General features: G+C 50.7%; 1 non-coding gene across 1 annotated transcript; it reads right to left on the bottom strand.

The window, feature by feature from the left end:
* Positions 1-6,694: 6,694 nt before the first annotated feature.
* On the bottom strand, positions 6,695-6,781 carry TRNASTOP-UCA (transfer RNA opal suppressor (anticodon UCA)). The gene has a single exon. It is a non-coding gene; the product is annotated as a tRNA-Sec (tRNA).
* Between the last annotated feature and the right edge of the window lie 6,145 nt (positions 6,782-12,926).

Here is a 12,926-nt window from a genome sequence, read left to right as displayed (position 1 = left end):
CGAAATGCTGCCTGCTGCTTTGCAGCCCCCTGCTGGGCAGGGAACTGCGGAGCCTCAGGAGAAGGACAAGGGCCATCGGCATCCAGCTTTTAACCGCAAAACGGACCTGTTGCGTCACGGGTGAGCAGCTGCGCGGGGAGCAGAGCCCTGGAAGGAAGTTGCACTCCAGTTGCTTTGCTGTCGTTTTTCCTCCCCTCTGAGTTCGGTAACAACCAGAGTGCTCCAGGCATAAACCCACTCTGGGCAGGTCAGCAAGCGACAGGGACGGCAGTGAGGTGAGCAACATTGCAGTTCTGAGCTATTTTTCTGAGGGCTGAGGGCTGGGTTCACAAAATCTGGGTGGCTGAGGTGAATGCGGAGCCGTTAGTAGCCAAATCCCTCAACAGTAGAACAGGGAGCACTCAGTGAAACTACCAGGAGACAAGTTTAAAACAGATGCAAGAAATTCCATCACATTAGGTAGAGAACTTCTGGAAGTTGCTGTCCCAGCAGGCTGCAAAGGCAGATGGCATCAGCAAGCGTGAAATGGGATTTGACAGATTTGCAGAGAACAGGTCTGTAAACGGACACTAAAGGGAAATGGCAAGATCTACGGTCTAACATCCCGATACAACAAGGGTGAATGCTGAGGAAACACAAGGGAGAGGGAAATGGCCAGGCCTGTGCGCTCTCCCTGGGTAGTCTCTCACCTTGCCCCAGCTGCGAGCAGAGTACAGGGTGGGGATGTCCACTGCTCTGGCCCAGAAGGGCTGTTCTTCCATTTTTAGCGTAGGATTCAGTCCCTGTGCCAGCCTGATCTGAAGGTCATATGAACAGACTGTTGCCCTTTAAATTACCAGAAGGAAGCTAGGATCTGATTTTTCTCGGAAAGCTGGATTTGTGGAACATGTTCCCGCGAATGTTAACAGTCACAAGCCCTGGCTTAATCTGTTTGGTCTCCCAGTCGTCACATTTCACGCAGTGACTAGGTGATTCATTTGACCCTTTATCTTCTTACTTGGGATCTCGTTTCTGCATGTGCCCCTTTAGTACCGATGGGAGCAAGGACAGCTCAGCCGCTGGCAGATCATCTCAGCTGTGTGGGTATGGGTTTCCAATGGCTGGTTACAGCTCTGCATGTCCGGGTGGCTATTTCTCAGGTTTCTGCTGTGCCTTCTTGCCTACAGTCGTGTTTCCAGGGTGAAGGACTAAAGGTCTTGGTCTTTTGACATTATCAACTCCAGAGTAGAGTTCTGTAAGCGAAAAATGGCTTACTTCTCTTTAAAAATGATGACAAAGGGCTCACAGCACCAATGCAGGTCCTTAGGAGATCTGTGTTTCTTGCTACTAAGTTATCAGAGACATTTAGTGCCTCTTCCCTTTATCAACATAGAGTTTAGTGGTTCCCAACTGACAAAGGTGAGGTCTATAATTGAGATTTTGCATCATTATCTTTTAAACCCACTGCTTTATAAGCTTTGATAATGACAGGGAGATGTTCCTAAACTGAAAAAAAAAAAAAAAAAGTAGGGATTTGATGGAGTCAAATATGTCCCTTCTTTGGCACTGACTTAATTGAAACACAGGTGGCTAGTTCAGAACAACCTGGAGGTCACAAGGGATACAGACCTGTACTAACTCAGAGCAAAGTGCAGCAGTGCAATTGCTAAATCGTACCAGAGAGAATGTAAAGAGTAACTGAGAAACTTCAGTGTGGAAAAAAATGGGGAAAGGGGCACAACAAATTAGAAGGGGCCTCTGGGTCACTGAATCTACTCCTCTGCTGTCATGATATCCCACAGCTGATAAAGATCTGTCTTCAGTTAAGTTTTTAATTCCCATTGTTCCTCTTTGGAGGTTATTCTGAACTTCACTTTGCTGTTGTTTTGAAAGCTTCTGCTAGTTTGCAGCCTGAATTTATTTATGACCAGGGTATGCCTGTTTTAAGATCCTTCCTTTTTTAAACTCTAACCTGCTATTAGCCACATTTAGTAAAAGTTTTAGAGCATAATTCATCTCCTACAAATATGTGTGTTCTATTGCGCTAACATTGTCCCTTTTTTATTTTTAACTTACAGGAAAGCAGAATAATATGCAAAGACAAGATGAAACAGATGTTTCAGGTCTACATTACAATTCAGACAGAAATCTGGATCAGCTGAAGACATCAGAACAAAACGCATTGCAAGTGTTTCTGTGGTATCAGTTACTCAAGGGATAGTTGCAGGTAATACGCCTTTCAGTACATATTGCTTCCTTTGCAGCCTTTGATGTGATCTTGGGAAAGGTAGATTCCCTTCAGGAATGTGCTCTGAGGTCTGAGGCAAGTCGGCTGGAGGCCTGGGAGCACAGCGTCTCCAGAGACCCGATTCTGAACTTGCTTGAGATGTTTGTGTGAACAGCACTGTTGACAAAGAGAGAATATCAGGATATATTCTCGTGATACTGAGAATACCAAGCGAATATCGGTTGTGCTGTGGGAGTGCCATTTGTGCCTTATATTCCAAGAAAATGAATTATTAAGTTTTCTTCAGGTCAGTTCCAAAATTAGATGTAGAGAATGTCCAAACCATCACCAGCGAAAAGGATGCCAGTTGGAACAATTCTCTAGTGAAAAAACGGGTTTTGAGAGAACAGATATTTTCATAGAAAGTGTTTGCTGTCCTCCAAAATGTGCCCCCTCTCATAAACCCAAGAATCTTAAAAGCAAAAGAGGTTTGATTGTTGGCAGTTTGGGGATTATTCCCCTCCCTGTCCCTCAGCGTTTTCCAATGGAAAATATTCAGGGTTTGGGTTTTCAGCCCTTTGCTGAAATGTCAACATTTTCCAAAGGGTGAAGGAGGGGAAAAGAGAAGAAAAGAAAAACATGTTCTGACCAGCTCCAGTCAGAGCCAAATGGCTCCATCCTGGATTTGGTCAGGGAAGTATGCTGGAGGGGAGAAAATGGGAGTGTCTTGGTTCCACGGACAGCCTGGCTGGGCTGAGGGCTGCGTATCGCGATCCATTTGTATGAGTCACTCGGGTCAACGTTTCGCCAGGGGAGCGTGTGTAGTGGCTTTTAAGCCCTTCAGGTCAATCCTGTTAGTTGCAAAGGCTGCCTTGCTGCTTGCCGTGGCCACTTTGGCTCTCTGTGCACACAGGTACACTCTGTTGAAGTCCTCCCGTATTTCCGAGATGTCTTTAACACACAGAGACAACAATAACACCTGGCACCTGGCCAGACCTGAGAATTCAGCTCTCCCCCATTCATAAAAGGGGAGAAAGGAGAAAAATAGCACTTGCCTGTAAACATACATGGTTGTCTGGGTCCTCTGCCCAGGGGATGCTGTCTCGTGCTGTGCAATGGCTGGAATTTAGCCTGTGAAAGCCCCGGCCGGCTGCGGATGGGCTGGCCCTAGGTAGGAAGAAATGGTGGAAGTGCCAACATAAAGGCTGCTAAAGTACACACGCGCGTGCGTTCGCCATCGTGGTTCTGGGGGGAAAGGAGTGGCTTTGTTTCCCCGATGCGTTGCTGATCCTCAGCTGCGTGCTCAGCCTCTGGAAAGCTGTCCCAGCAGTTGGGCACCTTCAAATCTGAGGAAGACGAGGGCCATCTTTGCTTCTGCCTCTCCAAGGTGTCTCCCACAGCTGCAGTGGGGGAGCTGTTACATGGATGCATACCCAGACTAGGTCTTTGTCCCCCTCTAGTGACTCCACTGCAAAAGATGTTTTCCGAGTCCTGCTCCCTCCAAGCAAAGTTGGTCATTATTTTAGGCCAGGATGTGGAATAGTTTCCTTTTTGAAGGCCAGTAGGACATCTAAGCACCACTGGCAGATCATATATTTATACACACTCAGACATTATCCACTACCAATGTAAACAGTAATTAGGAGCTTGACTTTCTGCTCTATTAGGCCACGTGTCCCTGCTTTCCTCCCGTGGAGGATGGCAGTCACAGGCTTCAGATGACAGCCCGTGCTTAGTCCTCCAGGAGACCCAGCTAGGGCCACTGTTACCGGTCCAAAAGCACTGTTACCAGTCCAAAAGCACATGCTCCTGATCTCTTGTAACCAAACACTTGCTGAGTCACAGCACAGTCACCCGTACGCTTCGCAAGTCGAGTCAGCCATCTGTCACCAGCACATCCTCCTCACCGTGCTGTGACTCCAGGGGGAAAACAACAGGAGGAAGATTGAGGAGCCAGGCTCTCGTGCGTGTTGGCTCTGAGTAACCGCTGGATTGCCTTCTAACCAGCGGTGAAGCCTTTGGCTCCTCTTAGTTTGGCCCTTTGTCAGAGAAGAAAGTGACATTCAGGTTCAAATGCTGAAAGCTTTGCCTGACTCATGAGTGACTCCGAACAAAGCCAACTCAGGCAAGACATGGATAGCATTGTGCAAAATGTCCCTCATCTACGTGGGCCTCCACACTAGCGTTCTCCTCCAACCAGGGTTTAAAAAATAGCACCAAAATATAGGCTGCCCTGTTTCCTAACAGGTGCCCTGTTGTCCCACTGACCATGTCAGCCAGAGGCTGCAAGAGCAGCCTTGTTGTGTCTCCTGTCCTAATGAAACCCCGTGATTCCCTAGGTTCGGCCTAGAGGTGCAGCCCTGGAGGGCACAGCCCCAAAAGACGGGATCGCTTCCTGCCGTGTGCCTGCATGACCGACCAGGTGAGGCACTGCCCAGGTACGTGAGCCAGCCCGGGGTGTGTGAGCAGCTCGGAGTAGGGATTCACACAGGATTTCACAAACCTAGACCCCCTGCAACCTCCACAGCCAGGGCTCCTCAGCCTCCTGTCTCATGTGCTTGAAAGTCTGTTTTCCCCACGAGCTCCCTGAGGGACAAATCACCCACACCAGCGATCTGACCACCCTACTTTATCCTAAGGCGATGAAAGAGTGCGGAGTGGATGTGGCCTTTTTTGTTCTAGAGGGAAAAAAAAAAGTGAACTCAATGCCAGGCACAGATCCCAGGCTGTCTAGTTCAAATCGCACTTGGAGCACATAATTCCCATTTGTGTTTGTGTGCACGCAGGGCAAGGGTGGGGGTTGGCAGGGGGGTGCGTGTGTGTGTGTGAATATAAGAATGTAATTGTCATAATTTAATCCAAAACTACTTCTTGGAAGAAAAAAAAAAACAACAGGCTGACACAAAACAGCATGTTCAGTTATAAACACCACATGAAAGAGCCGTATTATGTTCTGCTTGGTAACTGACATCGAACGTTAACGTTCTCAGCTGCCCACTACTGGGCAAAGGCCTTTCCAACGCTCCCCCCCGCCTCCCCGACGGAAACAAAAGCCCCCAGCCAAACTGTGGCGCAGATACCGATTGCTGAGGCCGCAGAGAAATTCCACATAGCAAGTTCATTATGGGCAGAGGAGGCAGGCTGGTAGACGGAGCGGCACGGAGCAGATCGATAGCCATCTGCGACTCAGGGGGCTCCCAGCTGCGGCGGGGAGAGCGCACGCACATCTCCTGCGAGGCCGTAAAAAAGTTGGCATGTGCTGTGTGAGCCGTGGAGGGGGTTTTTTCAGCCCCCTCTCCAGATTTCCCATAATGGGCCAGTGTATTCCTGGAGTGACAGGCCTTGCTGGCACCATGGCTGCTCCTCTCCGATGGACCGGGGTGCTGGGCAGGCTGGAAGCAGTAGTAGCCTGCAGGAGCGGTGTTAGGGCCTTCCGTGCCCTTCCCTTCTCCTCCCAGGCCTTCAGCTGGAGTGAGTCACTGGGTGGAAAGGAAGCACAGTCATTCTGGCTTGGATCCTCAGGGGTGCTTACCTCCTTAGCTCCGGATGGCACTGCACCCCCTCAAAAAGCACACGGGAACACCAGAGACCTGGTAATTCACTCGGTGTTTCTTCTCTCCCTCTGGGGGATTCACCAGGCAGAATCACCCGTCCTGCCCTTGGGCCCAGGAGGTGACGAGGAAGTGGCCTCCAAATCCTCACTCTCCCCTGCGGCAGGGATGGTTGGGGTCTCGTCCTAACTAGAGGCTCCACCAATCATCTGCTGAGTCGTCGCAATAGGATATCACGAAATAAACACCTTCTGCTTGAAGAATATGTTTTTTAGCTTCACGTTAACCTTTATATTTTGTGGGGCTGGGTGACATTATTAGCACCCATGCTTACTGCTGAAGTGAAGCATCTTTGTTGCAGCGTGGGTGGGAGATGGGTTATCGTCAATATGGAGCAGATCTAGAGAATGGCTTCTGTTATTTACTTTTTTTTACTTTTTTTTTCTTTTTTTTCTGTTCTTGTAGGATGTGTGACACCGTTTAACAAAGATCTGCTTAGCAGAATCCAATTAAAATCCGAATTGTCACCCAGGCACCCTTGGGAGATGCATCGGCTGTGCCCAGCACCCCGCCATTTTGTCGGTCCGAGTGCCAAGCTCCGAGGGGACGGCCAAAACCAACAAATTGCTACGTCTCCATGGACGGGACCTCTCTGCTGCGCCCCAAAAAGGTGCTTTGTCGGGTAAGGCTACGTCTCCATGGATGGGATCTCCCTGTTGCGCCCCAAAAAGGTCCTCTGTGGGGTAAGGCGGCAAAATGCCTCCTTGCTCTGTGGCAACTCGGGATAACGCTTCAGCAGGCGCCGCTTTTTGCCCCGGGGACGGTCGGGGACCGCCGGTCCCCGACCGTCCCCGGGGCAAAAAGCGGCAGCCCCCGTGTCTGTTCTCTCAGTCCCCGAAGAAAAAGGTGGTGCCCCCCGGCTTTCTCCCCTCAGTTTCGCCCGAAAGGTGGAATTGAACCACTCTGTCGCTAGACAGCTACAGGTTTGAAGCCTGCACCCCAGACCACTGAGGGTCATCCGGGCAACTGACATGCACCGCTCTGTCGCTTATATAAACCTCCCGCCTTATTCCTCGGCGAGGTCACGGTGAGGGGCGCTTTCCCGGAGGGGTGCGTCCTCCGCCGGTTCCCGCTCAGCCAACCGCCCCCGCCGCGGGAAGGGTGCCGTAATGGCGGAGGGGACCGAGTGAGGGCAGCCCCCCGCGCTGCCGGCCCAGAAGGACCCGGGCGCTGTATGTAAATCAAAGGCCGGTGATTGGCTGTTCCCCGTGGGAGGAGCGGGGCGGGAAGGGGGCACGCGGGCCTGGAGCGGGGCGGCGGGGTGAGTCACGGCGCTTCCCAGAAGGAGCGGGGCCGTGCCAGGAGCGCGGCCGCCCCCCGCCCTTCCCGGATCTCCGGGGTCCCTTACAACATCGGCCGGGGAGGCTTGTGCAACGGGGGCCGCCCCCGCCCCGGCCCCGCTCCCGGGGTGCTGTGCTCGCCCCTCCGCCGCGGTCGCTGGCGGGGCGGCATGAAGCGCTGCCTTTAGCGCCCGGGGTTGACCTGACAGCCCTGTGCTTTTCCCCCACTCGAGCTCCGAGCGGCGGGTCCCCCTCTCCTCTCCCCGGCACCGGGGCTGCCCGGCCCGTCAAGCGGGTGCGAATCCGGCTGCCCAGTTAGTTGGGAGCAGATAAATCGACACGCAGGGCTCGGCAGAGGAGACAGAGCACGGGCTTATTTTGAGCAGTATCTTTCTTTCTTTTTTGTGGTAGCATTTTTTTTTTTTAATTTTTTTTTTTTTCTCTGCAGTGGCTAGTGCCAAATACTCTGGAGGAAGACGTGAATCTCCCATGAGATACCTCGCAGAACAATAATATCCTCTGGGAGGAAATTCCTCCCTGGCCCCCAGCTGAGGATCAACTTATGCCCTGAAGTATGAGGATTGAAAACACTTGTAATTTTATCCTAGCGAGTGTAGCTATAGCGGCTATTTTCATAAATGTCTAAACCCTTGAAAAATTACTCACTTACTTGCCTCGAGAGATTCCTCTGAAGTGGAGCCATTTCTGCAAATGCATGTGGCTTCCAGTGATTTTTAATTAGATGATTCTTTTTGGTGTAAGCAATAAATAAAACCATAGGCCCATTCCCCCCTCTTGCTCGCCCTAGGGAAGCTGAGGCTCAAAACTGGTCCTCAGTGGAGCAGCACCAGGGTAAAACTGGTACGGAACACAACCAGGGCTGCAGCCTGAGGCCGGGAGCCGTTTTGTAGATGTCAGCAAAAGAAAGCGAAAAGTACATGGTGGGGCAGCGCCGTTCCCGCTCGCACCCGGGAACGCTGCTGGGCACAGCGTTGCTTTCAGCGCGTGGCTCCAAGTCATGACTTACCCCATTGGAGCTGCACCAGCTCCGGTATCATCTGGCCTGCTGGCTGCCCGACATGGGCATGACTGTATCTGAGGCCTTATTGTTCGTAGTGAGCAGCTTTTTTAGCGACTTCAATGTGTTTTTTCGAGCTCATTTTTAACTCCAACCCAGAAGCAGGGTTTTTATCAGAAGGAGCTGGCTGGAGAGCCACTCCTGTGCCTGCCAATGCCAGGCAGGATTTTTTCTTCCCTTCCTTGGTTTGTAGGCGTCGTGTCCCCCAGTACATTCTTATCTCTTTACCTGGTACTTATCCCAGTAGCAGGTGGCGTAATCTAGCAAATTTCTTTTGTGTATAAAAATGTAGAGGGTGAGGGACTGGGGACGAGCGTGGGAGGAGATGCAGGGAAATTAGTCATGGGGAGGAAGAGGTTAGTGTGGGGGTTTGAGGAAATCAGGTGGCCACAGCAATCCCTCAGGCTTCCAGCCCAGCGGGTCCTGACGTCTGCTGGGAGCAGCACGTCAGCTCGGAGATATGCTCCTGTCGGCCCAGCGGCATGTGACCTTGCTGACCGCTTCAGGCTGAGCCAGGGGTCGGAGGAGACATTCCGAGCTCCTGTACTTCATTTTCAAGGCTCGGCTTTAACAACACTTTCACTTTCTCTTTGCTTTCCTCTCTAGCGTCTACCTTTTCTGGATCTCTTCCCCTGCAGCACTTCAGGGGAAGGCATCTTAGTGTGACAGTGCTGCTCTCATCTTCTCTCTCTTGTGGCCTCTAGGAGTTTTAAGCAGAGATGGCTGTCTTTTTGTGTCTCATGATCAATCTCCCTGTGCTTTCTAGAAAAAGACTATGCCAAGCACTCAAGTCCAAATGAAAAATAACAGCCAGGCAAAATACTCCAGCCAAGTAACCAAAGGATCCATCGGAAGGGCCGGCTCCTAAAGCTTCCCTGATTCTCCAGTAAAGGGACGTGCAGAGATAATGGAACACGGCGGTTTCTAAAGATCAAGCAGTGGAGGAAGGTGCCCGAGAGGGTCAGCAGCAGCATGGGAAATGATGCCGGACCTCAGAATGGAGGGGGAAGTGCTAACGAAGAAGCGTTGCGAGTTTTCTCCTTGACCGGATGCCAGTCCATCGAGGTTCAGGCCTGCTGCTGGAGCGGCAGCGGTGCTAGCCACTGACTTCCCCAGCCCTGGCTGAAAATAACATTTCCAGGACCTCTGTGTGTGTCTGGTGTGTAAAGGCCTTTGCCACCCCCGACCAGGAGGGGCTGCAGATGTGCTGCTGTGCCTGGCAGAGGTGCCGGTCCCCTTCTGTGAGGAGGAGGGTAATACTTTGTGCGGTTACCGCTCCTGGTGCCATTTTCTCTCAGTTGCTGCCCACGTGCTTCTGAGGGCCCCGGCGCCCATCAGGGATCGGTGGGTAGAGCTGGCTGCCAGCTGCAGGTGATGGTCATCTTATGACTTAGGGTTGGGTTTATAAGGCTACCAAAATTGCAACTAGGTACCTCATAGGATTTTCAAAACCGTGTAAATAAGTGAACAGACCCGTTGATTCGAAAGGCTCCTCAGCAGCTGATTTGCCTTTAAACGTTTCTTGGAAATCCTGTGAGCACTCAGCTTCGTCTTTAGGCCAAGTGTCTTTGCAAATCTGACCCTTTGCCATTAAAAGTATAGAACAAGTTCAGTTTTATCAGCTTAATGGTGGAAATCTCGCTCTCCTCAGTAGTGCTCTTAATTAAAACATTTCTCAGTGTCTTTGGACCTGATTCTCCACCTTATGCAGAGAGCTACACTCGCCAAATGGGTGCAGAGCACTGCCAATTTAGGTTTGATTCAATGCCCGTTCGAGTTAATAGAAATCCTCCCACGGAAATCAATGGGATTTGGTTCAGGCCCCAAAGTCGATGGGGAACTCTGATTTGGCAGTATTTTACGCCCACGCTGCACCAGTGAAGCAAATATTCAAGGTACAAAGCCTTGGAGAATTTGGAAGGGGCTTTGTAAGGGACCTTCTGGGGCAGAGTGTAGCCTAGGCTATTTGAGCAATTTGCAGTGCCTGAGACTGACCAGCAAGGAAGCCTTAAAACAGGTAGTCTGAACTTTTCCAGTTTGTTTTTTATAGCACTCTTACCACTTCACAATACAGTCTTGATTTTGGGTGGTTTTTTTTTGGTCCCAGGCTGACAGAACATGTAAGCATCTTCAGTGCTTTGTTCTTACTTCTTCTTTTAACCACCAGAACCTGATTTGTGTCAGAAAAGATAAGCCTAGATTTCTACTGTATTAATAAATAATTATTTGGTGTAAGGTGGGGGATGAGAAGGGCTGTTATTCTTAGCAGCAGCAATGAAATTTCAGCAGCTGATGACGTCAGTGCTAAAATGTCAGTGTGAAACAGGCTGGAACAAATTAAGAGTGTGGTGTCGTCACTGTGAGAGCCACGCTGCCCTCCGGAGGGACTGTGGTTGGATGCTGCAGATGCAGTTCAGGAGATGGGGGGGACAGAGGCTTGTGGGAGCTTCTCAGAAGCCTCCAAAAAAGCAACAAGAATCATCTCAGTACCAGAAAGGTCAAAGAAGATGCTATTTGAATGTCCCTGCCCACCTCATGGCGTGAGCTAACAGCAAGGGGAGGGCCGCATTTACAAACCAGATTCCAGGAACTAGCACAGGAAAAAAAAAAAAAAAAAAACAGAATAAAATTGGCCATCTTCTAGCCACTTAACAAGCTGCAGTAACTCCATCTCTGATGTCACTCCCGTGACTCAAATCAAAGAGAAATTTGGCCTGAGATGCCTTTTGTGCTGCTTAAAAGAGGGTGATGTGCTCGGAGTAGAGGTGATCCTGCAGCAGGTTATTACTTAACTGTGCTGTTGCATTTGAAGAATGCCTTCGGGCTATTCAAAACTGCTGAACTCAAGGTGCACAAAGATTTCATCGAAACGGGGTAAAATTCCAAATGCACTCATGCTTGTCCTCGCAGAGCCTGGTCTTGCGCGTTTCTTGGTTGGTCTCGGGTTGTGTTTTAGAGCTAACCCTGCCCCAGCGCGGGGCAGGGATGCTGGCTGCGAGGTGGTGCGGCAGACAGAGGCAAACACATCGAGACGTGTGCTGATCTCTCCGTCGTACCAGCTGTTTCTGGCAGGCAGCGACTGGCTGACCGCGGCGAGGAAAGGAGGATGTAGTCAGTTAGCAAAGGCGCTCTTTTCTCAGCCAGGACGATAAGGATTATTATTGGCAAACCCACAGAGAGTTACGGGAACAGAGGAACTGGTGTGCTGAAGTCACTTCCTATCGCTCGGGAGTCCCTGCGCTCGGAGCATTGTGTTTGCTTTCCCAGGATGGGTCTCGGTGGCTGCCTGCGTTCGTTCAGACGTGTGAGTGCCCTCGCCCCGGCTCGGCACGCAGAAAGCTCGCTCAGAGAGATGGCCATGTAGTGTTTTATCTCCTTTTGGGGGTAGGATCCAGACAGGGAGCATGATTCTTTACCACCAGCAACACACCTTGCTGCAGAGATATTTGCAAAACCAAGCGTGACTTAATCAATTCAGGGAACAGAAACACTCTTTTGCCAACACGAACCGCGCTGCCACTCGAGGAGTATCGGCAATCCCGCTCTTGTCAGCGTGGGGCCTTTCACCGATGAGGTGCTGTACGGGCAGGCAGCGCAGGAGGTTCGCAGCCAGTGAGATCACTCAGGGCTTTGCACCTCAGTGCTGAGGTGAGCCCCAATTCCTTCAACTCAGGAGGAAGCAGCGGGTATTTCAGCTGCAGCTGTATCAACAGGGGATTTATATCAACTGGAGGGGAGCTCCTGAGCGCGCAGATGTTTACTGCCACAGTCTGTAGATGGGAAAATTGCCCTCTGCGTTGTACGTGGTCGACACAGGTCTTGAGGATACCTCAGGAGTATCTGGTGACTTCTCAGAGGTCTTGCCAGCCAGCTCAGAAAGGGCTCCCGCTGCAGCCCTGCGTGCAACTAATTGCAGACTAGCACTGAGGTTAGGAGAATGCTACTAGATCAAAGCATCCTGACCAGGAAGGCTGGAGAGCCTGGACAAGGATTAGACAGATCCGGTGCCAAAAAGCGTCATGTTGCCCTGCTGTCAGCATTTCAGGTCTAAATATGTGACTGGGAATATTTGCAGGGGAAGCAAAAGGTTGAATGCTACCTGCACTGCATCCTGTTTTAGTCCAGATTTACTAGAGCTTTGGGGATATAGGAATTAAATGTCCACAGAAGGAAAAAAAAGACTTCTGCTTTTTCTGGATTTATTGGGTGGGGATGTCTCTGTGACATTGATCTCTAATACGACTCCCCGATAGACAGTCATTGGAGACAGAATGACTTTGTTCAGGCTGTAAATATCTGTCTATATTTTTAAGACTTGCCACTGTAGGAGACCCAAGATGATCTGTGATTTCTGCAATCTCATCGGAGAGAGCAAGTGAGTGATTCCATGCGGTAGAGACATACAGCCCGTGACTCACAGCCCTGAGTCACAGCATTGGGACACTTCAGCGCTCAGAAACACTAGTAGTGACAGAAATCAGGATGATGAGCAAGCAGCTGTTACTCATTCTCAGCTGGACACCGTAAGCATGTTTGTGCCAGTCAGTGTGGCTCTGGCTCTTCTTTGTCTCCTCTTGCAGACCTGCAGTCATCTGGATAGCGTGGTGGCATAGCTCGCTTCACATTTGCCTCTGGGCAAGAGATGATCAAGTCTAGTCTCTGGCTCCCAGACTGTCCTGCTTGACTCTATTAGTCTCAGCATCGAGCTATCATGGCAATTTTCACTTTAGATTACTTCTTTTATCTCTGGG

The sequence above is a fragment of the Leptosomus discolor genome, chromosome 2 (assembly GCF_034619465.1).
Source record: "Leptosomus discolor isolate bLepDis1 chromosome 2, bLepDis1.hap2, whole genome shotgun sequence".
Lineage (NCBI taxonomy): Eukaryota > Metazoa > Chordata > Aves > Leptosomiformes > Leptosomidae > Leptosomus > Leptosomus discolor.
This window is presented reverse-complemented; position numbering and strand designations above follow the sequence as displayed.